Here is a 17,200-nt window from a genome sequence, read left to right as displayed (position 1 = left end):
GAGAGATAGATGTAGAGGGAAGTGGAAATATTTACATAGACAGAAATGCAGAGCTAGATTGATGGCCACTGACCGAGGACTGATATAGCCAAGACAGATGCACTTATACACACAGATAAATTTACAGGTCCTATCTAGAAGACCACGTGAACGCACAGAAGGATATAAAATGTATATAGACTAAAAGAAAAGGATAACTGCATGCAGAGACTGAGAAAAACAGATGGATACAGATTAGATACAGAAGGATGCACACAGAAGCAGAGATATCTGATTATAATTGCATGCATGATAGTGAGCTGACAGGTATACAATAGAGGTAGGTGGATAGACACACAGTAGATAGAGAAGTAGGAGGGGCAGAGAGAGAATGGGGGAGAGAGAATGAAAGACGCAGAGAGAGAGAGAGAGAGAGAGAGAGAGAATGAGAGAGACAGAGAGACTCAGAGGTAGAAAACATGTATTTTTTGTGCCAACCAGGAACCCTGTGAAAGAAACAGAACGGCAACACCACCAAACCAAGATGTTGAAGTAACTCCACATTCCCTGGGGACCAGCGACTGGAAATGCATCCGGAATTGCAGGCTGCATCCAAACACCACCTGCCGAGTTAAAACAAAAGGAAGATACTATGAGTCTTGAGTGGGAACTGTGTAACATCTCAGTCAACTTCAGGGCACTAAGAATAAAATCCCCCAAAACAAGTGTTGATGATTTGGGGGCACAACTTGTGTTCTAGCCCATTAGCATTTTGCTCGAGGATCAAAGGGCCTATAATCAAATGGGCTTTTCTTTCTCCTGTCAACAGCCATGATGTAGGAAAAGTCATTGCGGAAGCTCCTAGCCCAGGTGGGCACTTCAAGCAATCTGGGGGAAAAGTTTCTGAAAAGCCAAAACCATCTCCCAACCCTCAGGAAGCTTTCTCCCAGTTGGGGTCGTTGTGGAGGTGGCGCCCCACAGCATTGCTCGGGGGCAGGCGTCCTCTCATTCTCACCCCAACACTCCTCCCTGTGTGACAAGCTGTTCACCAGAGCTGCTTCTCAGCGGTCAGGGGTGCGACTTTAAACCTCCCTCAGCACACGCATTGCCCTGTGAGGACGAGCTGGCCGTGTGCCTCTCGGTGATAAAGGAGCACTCTGTAGAACCCCTTTGATGAAGAAAATGGACGCCTGCACCTTTCCATTGGCAGCAGAAAGCCGCAGAAGCGTACAATTGAGTCTTTCTGTTTCGTTTTCTTTCTTAAGTTTTAAAGGTGTCACTGTGTTAGCGGGGTTTTGGAGACTGGGTGAGGATTTACATCTATGCATTGTCCTTGAAGTTTGGCCACTAATCTAATATCATACTTTAATAGAGGTCACACTTTCCTGGAGAATGCTTTTTCTGTTTTTCTTTTTTGTGCATACAAGTGATCTGTCAATGGTAAGGATCACAAGCATCAGCATCCTGAACTGCCCTCAGTTTTTTCGTAGGAGGAAAAGAGAATTCGTTTTGACACCTTGCAAACCGTGAGCTACAACGTAAACAGACAGGCACCTTCACATTCAAGCGACGAGGGCACTGCCTCTCAAATTTCCTTGAACAACAAAGCAGCACCAGCAACCCTTCGGCAGGCACCTGCGACCCCCACCCCCATCGTCTACTACTCAGAGAAGGAATCGCAGGAGCGCCTGAGGCAAGGGCTGTGCAAACGTCCTGGTCTCTTATCCAGGCCTCTACTTGAAGACCAGCGTACAGACTCTCCCTTGCAAAGCACAGCCCCCTTGCACACAGTTCCCACTCAAAGGGGGGCTGTGCTTTGAAAGCAGACCCTGCTACCTGCCTCAGGGGAGACGAGACCTCCAGACCCCCACAGCTCCCATAAGCTCGCACAGAGTACATTAGGCCTACGGAAGTAAGGGTCACCTCCTCGTTGCTGAGGATGAGAGCTCCGTAACCATTCACACCCTGGCCAGTGAATGAGGCGTGTCGTTTGGTTGGGGATCCACTGAGGAGCCCTCTGTCCTGCATGAGGACAGAGGGTTGTCGTGCCCACAAGGTGAGTCGGGTGCTGTGCACCCTGCAAACCCTATTGGGCAGATGCCAGGTGCTGTCCACGGGCCAAGGACCATGACTCTGGGCTCTAAGCCCACGATAGTGCGTTGCGTGTCCAATGGGAGGACTGAGGCAGAGCCTCGTGGGTGGGCACAGAGAAGACTCAGGTGAATTATGCAGCTTCTGGAAAACTGACACTCACCGGGAGGACAGTGCTACACGTACTTCCCTTAGCACAAGACAGACACAGAAACGCCAAAAAAGCATCCGGAGTGGTGAACAGAAACCTCACGATGTGGCTACACCACAGAGAGGAGCACGATCGACATGAGACATGAGGGTAGGCGCAACTTGTCAACTCTCGTGAAATATCAGGCAGAGGTCAGGCACGTGTGTGCATGTGCATGTCCATCTTACTGTATGAAGACTCGGGGGGCAGGGCCTGCAGAATCACACAGAGGTGAGCAAAAGGAAAGCAGGCTTGGCAAAGGCGTACCACAGAAACCAGGAACGGTGAGATTACACTTGACACTTTCTTGCAGGAATGTTTCATATTCCTGGCAAGACATGCTCATTATTAGAACTCGCAACCTGACACAGAGCAGCCATAGCCAACTGGAGGCCGAGAAGACAGAGGGGAAGCAACATTGGAAAATGATCCACAATAATGGAAAACACCACAAGGCACACTCCAGTCTGCCAGCACCCCATGGTTGTATGTGGCACTCATGGACACACGCGTGGCACATGGACACACAGAGGCACGACCGTACCTACCCATGTGGACAGCCATCAAGGGGGAAAACCGATGAAATGATCCCGAGGCCAGCACGGGGTGAGGCTGGAAAGAGAGGGCAACAAAGGGGGTCCGGTGTTGTGAGGGGCGGGTGCAGCCACGTCGGGAGAAAGGCGGGGAGGCACCGCAGCCAGCAAACCCATGGGCATGGAGGAGGAGACCCTAGGAGCGCGGGCCTGGACTTGAGGAAAGAGTCAGGCCCAGCTCCGTGAAGGCTCTGCAGGAGGCCACGGAAAGGGCTCATGATCCCCAAGACCCCTCCCAGCGATGACAGGGAGCTGTGAGCTGTGGACGGGGTAGTGGGATGGGAGAGGAGGGCCCGCTCGAAGCTGGGACCCTCAACCTCTCTGGAGAGTATACCAGCAATGATTCTGCAGGCACAGGTCTTTCTGTGGGCCACAGACAGAGCGCTGGGTGCCGAGGGCGGGGTGGGATGTCCACTACGGACTGCCTGTGTCCAGGGCAATCCCAGGCCGCTCGTCTCTGAAGAGTATAAATCGGAAGTAGCCCTTAGAGGACGGGAATCGAGGGTAAGGCACATCCAGCTCACCTGCCTGCTGACCTCCTGCCCGCAAGGAAGGCTCTGACTGGCGGACGCTCTCAGGGAGTCTTAAGGAAGGGGAAGGTGGGGCCGGCAGGGTCAGAGTGTCAGAATCAGGGAGCTTCGCGTGGCAGTAGGGCCTGGAGATTGGATGCCCTGTGCCTCGAATCTGCTCCATCCTGAAGCACAGATGGTGACGGAGATGAGACAGCATGTCCTGTCAAGGCGAAACTTCCCTCCTGGGAGCACGGAGAACACAGAAAAGACCTGGATCCCCTGCACCGCGTGCGCACGTGCAACAGCGCCCGGAGGACATCTGCGAGGGGGCTTGCCTGCACTGCTTCTACAGCCAAGAAGGGGCCCTCACTGACTCGACCTGCACTCACCCAGCTGCAGCGAGGGGTGTGCAGACGGGATATGTGTCTTCTGGAGGACTGATGCTCGGTCACCGGGTGAGCTAGCCAGGGTGAGTAGACTAGGCCCTGGGTGAGCTAGCCAGGGTGAGTAGAGTAGGCCCATCCCCTGGGTCACAGAGTTACACGTCACCATCCAGGCTACCCATGTGTCTGAGCAGTCTCTGGCTTCACATTTCCCCCTGCTCACGTACTACACCAGACCTCTCATCACCGTAAGGACGCGTACAAGGAGTGAAGTCCCATCATTAAGGGGACGTGCCCCAACCTTGGCTACGCATAGGTGTACGTTCACAGATCCTGGGGGGGTGGGGGGTGGGTCTGCACTTTAAAGCGCTCCGATGGCAAAGCCCTCACACAACGGCTGCCATGGCAGGACCATGAGAGTGCTGGGGAGGGGGGTGGGGAGACACGTTCGTTACTCAATGTCCTCAGGCCCCCTTCGACAGGAGCTGCTGGCCTCTCTCATCAACAGGAGGGATGAGAGCCCTACATGGCCCATTAAAAAGGCACCCACTCCCGACACAGGCACACACACTCACACACTCACATTGACGGCAGAAACCTACGGGTTCTGATGTTTCTACAGTTATTCCATGTCTCCAGTCTGTGAATATCCCTGTGAAACGTGAAACGTGTCTGCTGCCAGGAAGGAATGGCGTGCCCCGGTTGTCATAGAAACCAGAATGTCATCAAAACCTCTGACGTGGGCTTTCTATGGAAACCAGGAAGTGCTAATGCATCCTCGGAGCAGAGGTGCCGGTCTCCCTCTCGGCCAGTTCCACCCTGCCCCTCCAGGGACTGACTGCACGAATGAACAAATGATTGCAGACATTACCCCAAATTCTGCTTGGAGTAGATATTGGGGGTTGGGGGTGAATTTTCACAAAGTGAGTTGGGGAAGCAGGAACAACAGAAAGCATAAGAGCCGCTGGTCTCTCCAGAGGCACAGAGTAGGGATCCAGGTTCTGCCGGGACACACGACGCCAGGCCCATGCCATGCATGAGGGATTGTGGACTCTCTGTCCCTTCAGTGATCTGCAGATGAGGCCAGTGCTGTGCTGCAGTGGGTAAATCTGCCACCTGTGATGTCGGCATTCCACAGGGGAGCAGGCTCAAGTCCCGGCTGCTCCATTTGCAATCCAGGTCCCTGCTAATGCGCCTGGGCCAGAGTCCAGCCTGCTCCGTGGTGGGGCTCCTGAATGCTGAGCTGGCAAGTGATGCCCAGGATCAGCTATCACAGGGTGAGGTTTGAGACAGTCCTAGCGCAGCACTGGTCCCCGGGGGCCACGGAGCAAGACCAAGCCACTCTGCTCCACATGTCCCCCACAAAGCAAAGCCCACATCAGACCCCTTTTGTACCCATGTGCCAGCTGAATGAAGCGTTAAACTGGCTTCTTTGCCCATCCTACCACCTACTTTCCTGGGGTGCGCAGAGTGGGGCCAGTTCATGGGACGGCTTCAGATCACAGAGACAGATGTGGGTTTGCCGCACAGCCCCGCCACTCGCTAGCTGTGTGTCTTTCATATCATGCCCTAATGTCTCTGTTCCCTGGTCTCCCCTTTCATCACACCCATCACTAAAGTCCACACCCTGGAAGGGATGGTTAAAGGCCACAGAAGAAAAGGGGTCTTCAGCCGGGCCTAAACAGTTACTTGGTCGAATGGAACCCTGGTTGTGGTCCCAAAGAACCTGTTCTGGGGACCAAGAGGTCTTCCTTTCCCAGTGCAGCATCTGAGCAGGCAGGAGGCACCCACCCTTCATTGGAAACAGCCCACCAGGGCAAGAGGTGGAATGAAGCAGCAGCTATAAAATCCCAGGTGTTTCTCGATCTGATAGACCCAAAAGAGTTTTGCAAAAAATGGAAACGGTCTCCCAGACATTTATGTATTTATTTCATTTATTTCCAAAAATAGGCATTTTTCCCATCAATGCTACATATGTGTGTGTGTGTGTATACACACACACACACACACACAAGTAGGCACAACAACTTTGCTAAACAAGTATTTTAAAAGTTCATTGCCTAAGTGTTTTTTTTTCAAAACCACTTGTTTCTATTTATTATCGTACTTTTTTCAAAAAGATCGATTTATTTGAAAGAGTTACAGAGAGAGGGAGAGACAGAGAGAGATTGATCTTCCATTCACTGGTTTGCTCACAGATGGCATAATTCTCAGGGCTGGGCCACGAGCTTCTTCCAGTACTCCCAGTGGTTGGAAGTGGCCCAAGCACTTAGGCCGTCTCTTCTGCTGCTTTCCTCAGGCCATTGACATGGAGCTGGGTCTGGAAGTAGAGCAGCCCAGAAGTGAACCAACACCTGTGTGGGACACAGGCCTCCCAAGCAGCAGCTTTACCCACTACGTCAAAACATCGGCTCCAAATCTTATTTCTTTCCCATAAGGTTTATTTTACTTATTTGAAAGGTGTAGTGACAGAGAGGGAGGGGCAGAAAAAGAGGTCTTCCATTGGCTGTGGTTCACTCCCCAAATGACCACAAATGCTGCTGGGGCTCAGCCAGGCTGAAGCCATGAGCTGGAACACCATGTGTGACTGTCACTCAAGTGGCAGGGTCTTAAGCATCAGGACATCTGCTGCTGCCTTCCCAGGGGCAGTAGCAAGAAGCTGGATCAGAAGCAGAGCAGCTGGGACACGAACCAGTGCTCCCAGATTGGATGGTAGCCTCCACAGGGCGGCTTAACCTGCCGTGCCACAAAGCGGGCCCCGACACACAGACTTTATGATGTTGGCCCGAGTTCTCTGATTCGGCAAAACCTGGCTCTCATTAACCGGCTGCCAGAGGCAGAGGTGTGGAGAAATGGGAGAAAGAGACAGAAAGTCCAGGAAGGCACAAAGTGTAATTTACTGAGGTGACTCAGGGGCAGAACCGGCGGCCAAGAGACATAAGATCTTCGCTCCACGAGGCAGGAGAGAAAGGATTTCCAAAGGCAAAGGAGGCTTACGGTGACCACGGTGCACCTGGACGTTCTCAGGAGGCAGTCATGCTCCAGGGCATCAGAGCAGAGCAGCAGGTTATCCTAACGGGTAACATCATGACCTCCAGGCTCACCTAAAGTGCGTGATGGTGGATATGACCGAGATGGCTGCAGCCATGTCAGGCTGGGTTCCCTACAAACTCCTATGTTTGCTACTTAAAAGCTGCTCACTGAAGAAAAATTCACGCAAGCTCAGATTTGCCCTTGGAAGTGTGCCATTCAGTGGCATTCAGTCACTTCAGAATCCTGGGACACCCTGACCTCCATCAATTCCCACCAGGTTCCCAGGAGTCCCACAGGAAATCTTGATTCCATCAAGCGGTCCTTTCTCATTCCCACCTCCCCCCAGTCCTTGAGTCCACCACACTGCTCTGCAACCTGACTGGACTACAAGAGTCAGGCTTCTGGGGCTGGTGCTGTGGCCCAGGAGCCTAATCCTCTGCCTGTGGTGCCGGCATTCCATATGGGTGCCAGTTTGTGTTCTGGCTGCTCCGCTTCCACTCCAGCTCTCTGCTAATCGCCTGGAAAAGCAGTGGAGGGTGGCCCAAGTCCTTGGGTCCCTGCTCACACATAAGAGACCTTGTGGAAGCTCCTGGCTCGTGGCTTCAGATCACCCCAGTTTGGCCACTGCTGGACATTTGGGCAGTCAATGCGCACATGGAAGACCTCTCTCTCTCTCTCTCTCTCTCTCTCTCTGTTTCTCCCTCTCACTGTCTGTAATTCTACCTCTCAAATAAATAAATAAAATCTTTTAAAAACAAGTCAGGCTTCCATGATTTTCCACAAACATACAGTCATAGAATCTTTACTCTCGGTGTCTGCCTCCTTTCACTTCAAATGATTTCAAGATACATCCAATTGTTGTAACACATGTCCGGACATTCTGTCTCATTTGTGGCTGCATCACATTCCATGGTGCAGACAGGCCCTATTTATTTTTTGTTAAGAATTTTATTTATTTATTTATTTGAGAGGAAGAGTTACAGAGAGGGGAGGTCTTTCATCTGCTGGTTCACTTCCCAAATGACCACCAAAGGCCGCAGCTGGGCCGATCCAAAGCCACAACCTGGGAGCTTCCTCTGCTTCTCCCATGAGGGTGCAGGTGTCCAACCACTTGAGCCATCTTCTTTTTTTTAAAAAAAAGATTTATTTGAAATACAGTTACAGAGAGAGGTAGAGACAGAGAGAGGGGTACTCCATTCGCTGGCTCACTCCCCAGATGGCTATAATGGCTGGAGCTGTGCTGATCCAAAGCCAGGAGCCAGGAGCTTCCTCCGGGTCTCTCACGCGGGTGCAGGGGCTGAAGGACTTGGGTCATCCCCCACTGCCTTCCCAGACCATAGCAGAGAGCTGGGTCCGAAGAGGAGCAGCTGGGGCTAGAACCTGGAGCCCATATGGAATGCTGGCGCCTCAGGCCAGGGCTTTAACTAGCTGCGCCACAGCACCGGCCCCAGGGCCATTTTCTACTTCTTTCTCAGGCACTAGCAGAGAGCTGGTTCAGAAGAGGGGCATCCAGGACACGAATCGGCACCCGTATGGAGGCCGCAGCCACAGGCAAAGGCTCAGCGCACTACACCACAGAGCTGGCCTACTGTATATGGGTTAATCTCTACACCAAATGGGGAAATGTTGGCATGTTTCCACTTGACCCTTGGGAAGTGCTTCTGTGAACATGCAGAAAAACTCACGGAGGGGGCCAGCGTGGTGGAATAGGGGGATAAACCATCACCTGCACTGGCATCCCACATGAGCAACGGTTTGAGTTCCAGCAGCTCCCCTCCCAATGCAGCTCCATGCTAATGTCCTGGGAAAGCAGCAGAGGATGGCCAAGTGCTTGGGCCCTTGCACCCACGTGGGAGACCGGGATGGAGTTCTTGGCACTTGGTTTCAGCCTGCTCTAGCCCTGGCTGTTGTGGCCATTTGGGTAGTGAGGCATCAGATGGAAGCGCTCTCTCCCTCCTTCCCTCCCTCCCTCCCCCCTCCCCCGCCATTCAAACAAATACACTTGAAAAAAATACCAGAAACACGTATTGGCTTGAACACCCCTTCATAACTTCTTTTGTACAAGCTTAGGCGTGGAAAGTGTTATGTTAATTTCATGCTTGATGTTTGGGGGAGCTACCAGACTGTCCTGTGCAGAAGTTGCCTCATTCTGAAGTCCCAGCAGCAATGCGTAAAGCTCACAACTTCACCACATCGTCATTTTCTTGTTTCCACAGGGAAAGGCATTAAGCGCTGAACTGTGGCTGACTTGCATGTCCCTGATGTGTAAAGATGTGAGCATGTTTTCTGTGCTCCTTACACCCTAGCTGATGCATGGACCAGCCTCTGCTTCTTGCTGGAACCACCCTTTCCATCCTCACTCAGCTGTCGAGCTCCTCCTCATACCTCAAGACCCATCACCAATACTTCTTCTGGTGAGAAATGCTCTAAAGGCCAGACACTCACCAGGAGTCCACTGAGACTAGGGACAAGGAAATGAAGCATGAACCATGCAGGCTGTCAAACGGCCTTGGCAAATCTTAACACCAACACTCTGGTAAGATCAGTGAGAAAGTGCTTTGTCATTAGCATGGGTCATTAGAGCGAGGAACTGGGCAATGAACTGACTGCAAGGCCAGCCATTCACAATGTGCTCTACTAGGCACGAGCATGGAGACAAGTCATGGAATCTCGTCGTTCCACGGGGAGTTATCTGTAGATCATCTGTTGGAGCACATGTTACCATCTCCTGATATTCCCAATAATCAGCTCTGTCAGTAGCTGCATGCCAACGTGACATAGAGATCAATCTCCAGAAACGGGTGTCACAAAATAGGCAAATGGGAGGTAATCTTGGGTGAAGGCCACCCTAGGAAACCACATTCAATCATGCAAAGACACAACGAACGGTCTGTAACGTAGGAGCAGATCCTGTCCTTGGATAAGAATTGGAAGATGTCAATTTGGCTTTCCTGCCAAACTTCAACATGTATGTGGGGAATGAGCCCACCTGAGACCAACCACCCACCAAAGGATCGCTTCAGATACATGAAGGCAGCAGAAAGCAAGGTGTGTGTTGAAACCCGGTCTCAAGAGTGGTGGCCAGCAGGTGGAAGCAGGTGGCACTCTTCACAAGTTACATTCCTTGTATCCCTAGGACGTGGAGATCCCTTCCCCCAGTTCCTCACTGGTTGAGCAAATTTGGAGGCACAATCTAAACACAATACAATGCCTAAACACAGGGCAGAGAGGCAATGGAGGTTGGGTATTGCTGAGCACGTGGTACAGAGGAAGGGGAGTTTACACTGCATTGCTAGCCAAATTTTTAAGATTTATTTATTTGAAAGGCAGAGTTACACACAGAGAGAAGGAAAGGCAGAGGGATAGTTCTTCCATCTGCTGGTTCACTCCCCAATTGGCACAACACCCGGAATTGCGCCTATCCCAAGCCAGGAGCCAGGAGTTTCTTCAAGGTCTCCCATGTGGGTGCAGGGGCCCAAGGACTAGGGCCATCTTCTTCTGCTTTCCCAGGCCAAAGAATAGAGCTGGATCAGAAGTGGAGCAGCTGGGACTTGAACCGCCGCCTGTATGGAAAGCCAGCACTGCAGATGGCAGCTTTACCCACTATGCCACGCTTCCGGCGCCAACCCGGTCATATTTTTCTTCAGAGGCTGTTTTTTTTTTTTTTTTCTCCACTCTCTACCCGTCATGAGGAGAATGGGTGCCAGTGTGTATGGCAGTCCCACTGAACTTCTGAGTCCTCCATGACCCCCTTTTGCACTGTTGATGTAAAATGACTCCCATTGCCTGAATCGAGATTTTCTACCAGACTCAGTCTAAGTTTAACTTGTTCTAAGATTACTGTAATAACATTCCACACAGTGGCTGTTCTAAGAGGCAAAGTGAGAGAGATTTTCTATAAACACAAGCAAATATTCTAATCTCCCAATTTTAGGCACCTTGTGAAGTCTACCCCGATACCTTGGAATGGTCTCAATCTGGGGGCCTTTGCCCCAGCAGCCGATTTTCTTCTTATTATTATTTACCTTCCAACAAGTTACACAGCCTGCGCACATCTGTTTAGCGACAGTATAGATTCCCATACAGCCATGGTCTCTCAGTATTGTGCCACACAAGGCCTAGGGCCCCAATGGCTCCCTTTGAGTTATATGGCCATCAATTTCCTCTTCATTGGTTTACTGGTCACTTCTCTCCCGTTAAGGAGTAGTCATTCCCCTCATTAGGAGCCTCTACTTAAACTAACTCCTTTTTGTCGTTGGAGGATTGGGCTTCATACTATCGGAGTGGCTTGGGATTAAATAGTATAATTTAATCTTTTATTGATAAAGCCTATTGAGCAGCTTCATCAGCTAGCCTATTTCCAACAGCTTCAAGGGGGTTCCCTTTTTAGTGGCCATTTACATGGAACATTGTCATTTCAGCAGAGAGCAAATGACTCTCTAGGACCTGTGTAATCATTTCTCTGTGAATCAGTTCTTTCCCTTGCTATTGAAAAGCCCCCTTTCTGTCCACATTTTTCCAGAAGTGTGTACCACACCATAAGTATCCCGGAGGGGCACGCAAATATTCCCTTCCTGGCTCTCAAAAAGCTTTAGAGCCCAATTAAGCAGGTGCAACCCACCAGATGTCTGAGCAGGCCAGCTGTTGGGCAATCTGTCCCTTTCACATACTGAACAGCTATCACCATCAATGGCTGCACAAACACTGTGTCGTTTTTCCTCTATTCCTAGGGATGACCCATCCACAAACAGCCTCATTACCTCATGTAACAGGGTATCTCTAATAACCGGTCTAACTTTGTTTTCATATTCTACAATGTATAAACAGTCATGCTAGGTCTTGTTGGGTCAGTTTCTCCCCTCCATAGAAATCCGGGGTTTGTGTAGGCATCTCCTGCTAAGGTCACCTCTTAAGGCCCATGTGCACCCATGTGGGAGACCTGGAGGAAGCTCCTGGCTTCAGATAAGCGCAGCTCCATCCGCTGTGGCCAACTGGGGAGTGAACGAGCGGATGGAAGACATTTCTCTCTCTCTCTCTCTCTCTCTCTCTGCCTTTCCTTCTCTCTGTGTAACTCTTTCAAGAAAAATACATAAATCTTTAAGGAAAAAAGAAGAACTAGGTCACCTCTTTCCAAAAGGATGCTTTCATATTTTAGGATACTGGATATGTCAAGGAAATTTAACTTTTTGGCTTAAGATACTTCCGACCTGATGTGGGGTGCTCATCGTGAGTGCTCTCCGGAAAGTTAATTTTTGGCTTTCTTCCACCAGTAAGGCAGTGGCAGCCACTGCTTTCACATCCATCCACATTTCGGGCCATCCTTTAGAGACATGATCAAGTAGTTCAGATACAAAGGCCACACAGGCTGTCTTTTTCCTCCCCAACTCTGGGTAAGCACTCCAAGAGGTGCACCCTCATCTACTGTGACAAAGAGGTGAACAGGTTTTTCCAGCGAGGGAGGGGCTAGGATAGGGGCTGTCATCGGGGCCTGCTTGAATGCGTTTACTGTGTGACCCTCCTCTGTGGACCATTCTAAGGGTCAGAACTTTCCTCCAAAAGTTTGTAATAATGACTTTTTGTCCTTTGAGTGTAAGAATCAGCCCATAGTTGGCAATACCCTGTTAGGTCTAGCGGCTTTCTCAGCTTCCATTTGGTTTTAGGCAAGCAGAGGTGTACAATACCGATTTTCTCCTGGGATTGATTCAGCACTTCCCTTCACGATCAGATGCCCCAGATATTTTACTTCCTTTTCTACAAATTGAAGCTTATGCCTGGAAACACGTAGGCTCCTATCTGCCAAGAAGTTAAGTAGATCCCTGGTGGCTACTGACACCTCGATCCTAACATCAGGATGGTCATCTACATAGTCCAACAGCTAGAGCTCAGGTGCAGGGAGACACCAGCTTGCAAGGAATTGCTCCAATTTTTTTTCCAAAACATGACCAAATAAGTTGGATGTCTCAGTGAAACCTTAGGGTCATACGTCTATCTGTATTGCTGTTTTCTTCCTGTATGGGGATTTTCCTATTTAAAAGCAAAGAGGTCTGTACTCTCTTGAGTCTAGCGGGCAGGCCCAGAAAGTATACGTTAGAGCAACCACACTAAACCACTTGTGTTCATGAGGAATTTTACTGAGGGAGGTGTAAGGATTTGGCACCACGATGTTCATAGCGTGCAAACCCTGTACTAATCTATAAGACCCATTGTATCTTTACCTGAAGAACTGGAGTGTTATATGGGGACAACTCAGAGTTCTAACAGTCCGTCTTTAATGAAAACCTCTACTGTGGGTTGTAGCCCTTTCTTCCTTCATTGGAAAGAGGGTATTGTCTTTTATGAACTATCTCCTTTGGTACTGGAGTTTAATTTTCAGAGGTGTAATTTTTAACTATCTTTCCCACCTCCTCCCCCCCAACATTTCCCCTTTCATCGGTACTTAGGGGTCAATGGGTTTTTCTTCCCTTTCTCTAAGGAAATCTATCAGGATTCGTAGCTGTCCATAATCCACTCTGAGGCCCAGTCCTAATTTAGCAGTTAGATCTGCGCTGAGCAGGTTAGTTCCCACCTCTGGAACATATAGGAAGGTAACTTCAATTTCTCCTGACCTTATTTGAACTTCTGGTTTTTTTTTTTTAATACTGGGACTTGAAATACTCCCCTTTTTTTCACCAGACACTGTAATTTTTTGGGATAAGTTTGTGCCCTTTGGTTGACAAGCAAGGAAGGATCAGGCTGAAACCCACCAGGAATATTAAGTCTTCCCCTTGAAGTCCCACTTTTAAATTTACCAAGGGTTTCAGGTGAGACCTGTGATAAAGGAACCCCTGACCTCCCCCCTCCCCCACCTTGGTTCTCATCTAAGTTCATGATGGAATCATCTTTTTCTAACTCGGGACAATTCCTTTTTTTAAAACTTTTATTTAATAAATATAAATTTCCAAAATACAACGTTTGGATTATAGCGGCATTTTCCCCCCATAACCACCCTCCCACCCACAAGCATCCCATCTCCCACTCCCTCTCCCATCCCATTCTTCATCAAGATTCATTTTCAATTATCTTTATGTACAGAAGATCAATTTAGTATATACTAAGTAAAGATTTCAACAGTTTGCACCCACACAGAAACACAAAGTATAAAGTACTGTTTGAGTACTAGTTATACCGTTAATTCACATAGTACAACACATTAAGGACAGAGATCCTACATGGGGAGTAAGTGCACAGTGACTCCTGTTGTTGATTTAACGACTGACACTCTTATTTATGACGTCAGTAATCACCTGAAGCTCTTGTCATGAGCTGCCAAGGCTACAGAAGCCTCCTGAGTTTGCCAACTCCAATCTTATTTAGACAAGGCCATAGTCAAAGTGGAAGCTCTCTCCTCCCTTCAGAGAAAGGTACCTCCTTCTTTGATGGCCCGTTCTTTCTGCTGGGATCTCACTCACAGAGATCTTTCATTTAGGTTTTTTTTTTTTTTTTTTTTTGGCCAGTGTCTTGGCTTTCCATGCCTAAAATACTCTCGTGGGCTTTTCAGCCAGATCCAAATGCCTTAAGGGCTGATTCTGAGGCCAGAGTGCTGTTTAGGACATCTGCCATTCTATGAACGTGCTGTGTATCCTGCTTCCCATGTTGGATCGTTCTCTCTTTTCATCAGTATTAGCAGGCACTAGTCTTGTTTATGTGATCCCTCTGACACTTAATCCTATCATTATGATCAATTATGAACTGAAACTGATCACTTTGACTAGTGAGATGGCATTGGTACATGCCACCTTGATGGGATTGAATTGGAATCCCCTGGCACATTTCTAAATCTACCATTAGGGTAAATCCGATTGAGCATGTGCCGAACTGTGCATTTCCTCCCTCTCTTATTCCCACTCTTATATTTCACGGGATCATTTTCAGTTAATTTTTTTTGACAGGCGGAGTGGACAGTGAAAGAGAGAGACACAGAGAGAGGTCTTCCTTTGCCGTTGGTTCACCCTCCAATGGCCGCCGCGGCCGGCGCGTTGCGGCCGGCGCACCGCACTGATCCGAAGTCAGGAGCCAGGTGCTTCTCCTGGTCTCCCACGCGGGTGCAGGGCCCATGGGCTTGGGCCATCCTCCACTGCATAGCCGGGCCACAGCAGAGAGCTGGCCTGGAAGAGGGGCAACCGGGACAGAATCCGGCACCCCAACCGGGACTAGAACCTGGTGTGCCGGCGCCACAGGCAGAGGATTAGCCTGTTGAGCTACGGCGCCAGCCTTTCAGTTAAATTTAAACACCTACGAATAATCGTGTGTTAATGAAAGAGTTCAACCAATGGTACTAAGTAGAACAAACAAATACTAAAAGGAAGAAAATAGTAAGTTGTTGCTCGACAATCAGGACAAGGGCTTTTCAAGCCATTATTTCTCATAGTTTCTATTTCACTTCAACAGGTTTCCTTTTAGGTGCTCTGTTAGTTGTCACCGATCAGGGAGAACATATGATATTGGGACAATTCCTTTTGAAATGTACTAGCTCTACACCATTGTAGCACCTAGCTGCTCTAGAGTGTATTCATCAGTTCTAGCAGCTACTCCTCCATTCTTTATAGCATGCTGGCCACGGTGAGCTTCCATTACCCTATGAGGACCTTTTCTCAAGTCTCTTGTCCACTGTGCCTTCCACTGTAAATATCATGCCTTTTGCCTCTTGGTTTTGATTTCCTCCTCCCTGATTACAAAGACTTTTTGAGCTTCCCTCAGTAATGCTTCAGTTGATTCTTCATTCCAATCATCTCCTGGCTCTCCTTCCCTCACTGGTTGCTCCTCTCAGACTCTATTTTGAGGTGTATAGGAGGTAAGGGATCTCAGGATTTAGTCCTGGAGTCCCTTTCCTTACCTTTTATAGAAGAAACTTGGGAGTGGAGGCTAACAGAATGGAACTTGGGTTTCTCATCGAGCAGAGAGAATAATCTCTCTGCTCCTGGGAAGACGAGGCTCGACCGTGTACATGCAAAACTAGAGGCTGGCATACCCAGCCCTCGTCTGAACCAGATTTAGGGCAGAACACTGGAAGCCTTAACATTGGATGTGCTGGCCAAATGCAACAGCAGTATTTAACCATCTTCTTATTTTTGCCTCTGGTCCAAGGGGTATCCCTTCAGAATCCAAACATCCTCCACAAAGGACTTTCTTGGGGGACTGCTGAAGAGAGCTTTCTGTGCTCTCTCTTCCATAGCTCTAGAAATTAGTTTCTTGTTTTGGGCTTGGCACAGTCAATCCACACAATGTGGATGTGTACTGTGTGTGGAGGTCCCTTTGAAAGCCTTCTGATGTGCTCACCCCCCACCCTTTCAGACATATCTCACACACCCTGAGATTTGTGCTTGCTTCTCAGCTACATTCTAGGGACACACATTTGACCCAGAAAATGCCCTACCACCAGGACATTACTTATAAAGTACAATTTTTCCTACCTTGTTTCTACATATGGAGTGAGCTGGTGGCCCATAGTGCTTGCTTTCATTTCTCCCAGTGTGTCTGTTGCTTTGCCTTTGGCCAATCAGCCTCGAATTTGTCTACAGCTTCCACGGGGATTGAGAACCCAGGCAGAGCAGGCTGCCCAAAACTGGGTGGGACATGTCTCTCCACCCTCTCGGAGCCCCAACTCCACGTAGGCACAGATTCCAGATGAGCCCCCACGTTGTGGGTCATGAAGCTACCTGAGACCACATACCCACCAAAGGATGGCCTCAGACACAGGAAGGAAGCAGAAAGCAGGGCGGTTATTGAAATCTTATCTATGTTGGCCACTGTGGGCTAACCACTGGCATCGGTCACATTGGAAGAGAGGACGTGAGGGTGGGATTACCCCAACAGGAGTGATCACAGCCTCTCCCCTGCTGACAACGGAGGAGATCTACCATGCCCAACTTGGTGTCACCCTGAATTCTTGCACCACCCTTCAGCATTGTACAGTGCTCCCTGAAAGAGCAGATACCCCACTAAATCACAGAGGCATAGCTCCAAGTTAAAATCTACCAGGAGAGTAAATCCAACAAGTATGTCCACAAATGCATCATAACAATCCCCAGAAATGCAAGGAACAAGAACAAGGAAGACAGCATGACTCCCACAAAGTAATGTGACAACACTTCAATATTAGGAATCTGAAGACGGCTTGATGAAATGCCTGAACAGAAATTAAAAGAAGGATCATAGGACTAGTGAGAAGAAAATCAATGAGAAGAAATCCATGTATGACATGGTTGAAAAATTTTCCCTTGGGATAGAGCGTCCAAAGGGGGCACAAAATGAAATAGTTGGAATGAAAAAATTCAGTATTTCATATAAAATAGATGTGGAAAGCCTTAACAACAGAATTGGTGAGGCAGAAGAAAGAACATCTGAGTTAAAGACACACTTTTAGAAATATATGTCAGAAGG

The 17,200-nt window shown here is 49.1% G+C and overlaps 1 protein-coding gene across 1 annotated transcript in view; it reads right to left on the bottom strand.

The window, feature by feature from the left end:
- LOC127485261 (uncharacterized) overlaps positions 1 to 17,200 on the bottom strand; it is a 41,264-nt gene that overhangs the window by 17,189 nt on the left and 6,875 nt on the right. Inside the window, exon 2 of the mRNA XM_089324707.1 lies at positions 515 to 602. The gene's annotated coding sequence lies outside the window, so the exon portion shown is untranslated. The remainder of the gene's footprint in view (positions 1 to 514; positions 603 to 17,200) is intronic.

Source organism: Oryctolagus cuniculus, chromosome X, assembly GCF_051225735.1.
Source record: "Oryctolagus cuniculus isolate XC-2025 breed Fujian yellow rabbit chromosome X, ASM5122573v1, whole genome shotgun sequence".
NCBI lineage: Eukaryota > Metazoa > Chordata > Mammalia > Lagomorpha > Leporidae > Oryctolagus > Oryctolagus cuniculus.
Note: the sequence above shows the minus strand (reverse complement) of the source record. Positions and strands in the feature narration are given on the sequence as shown.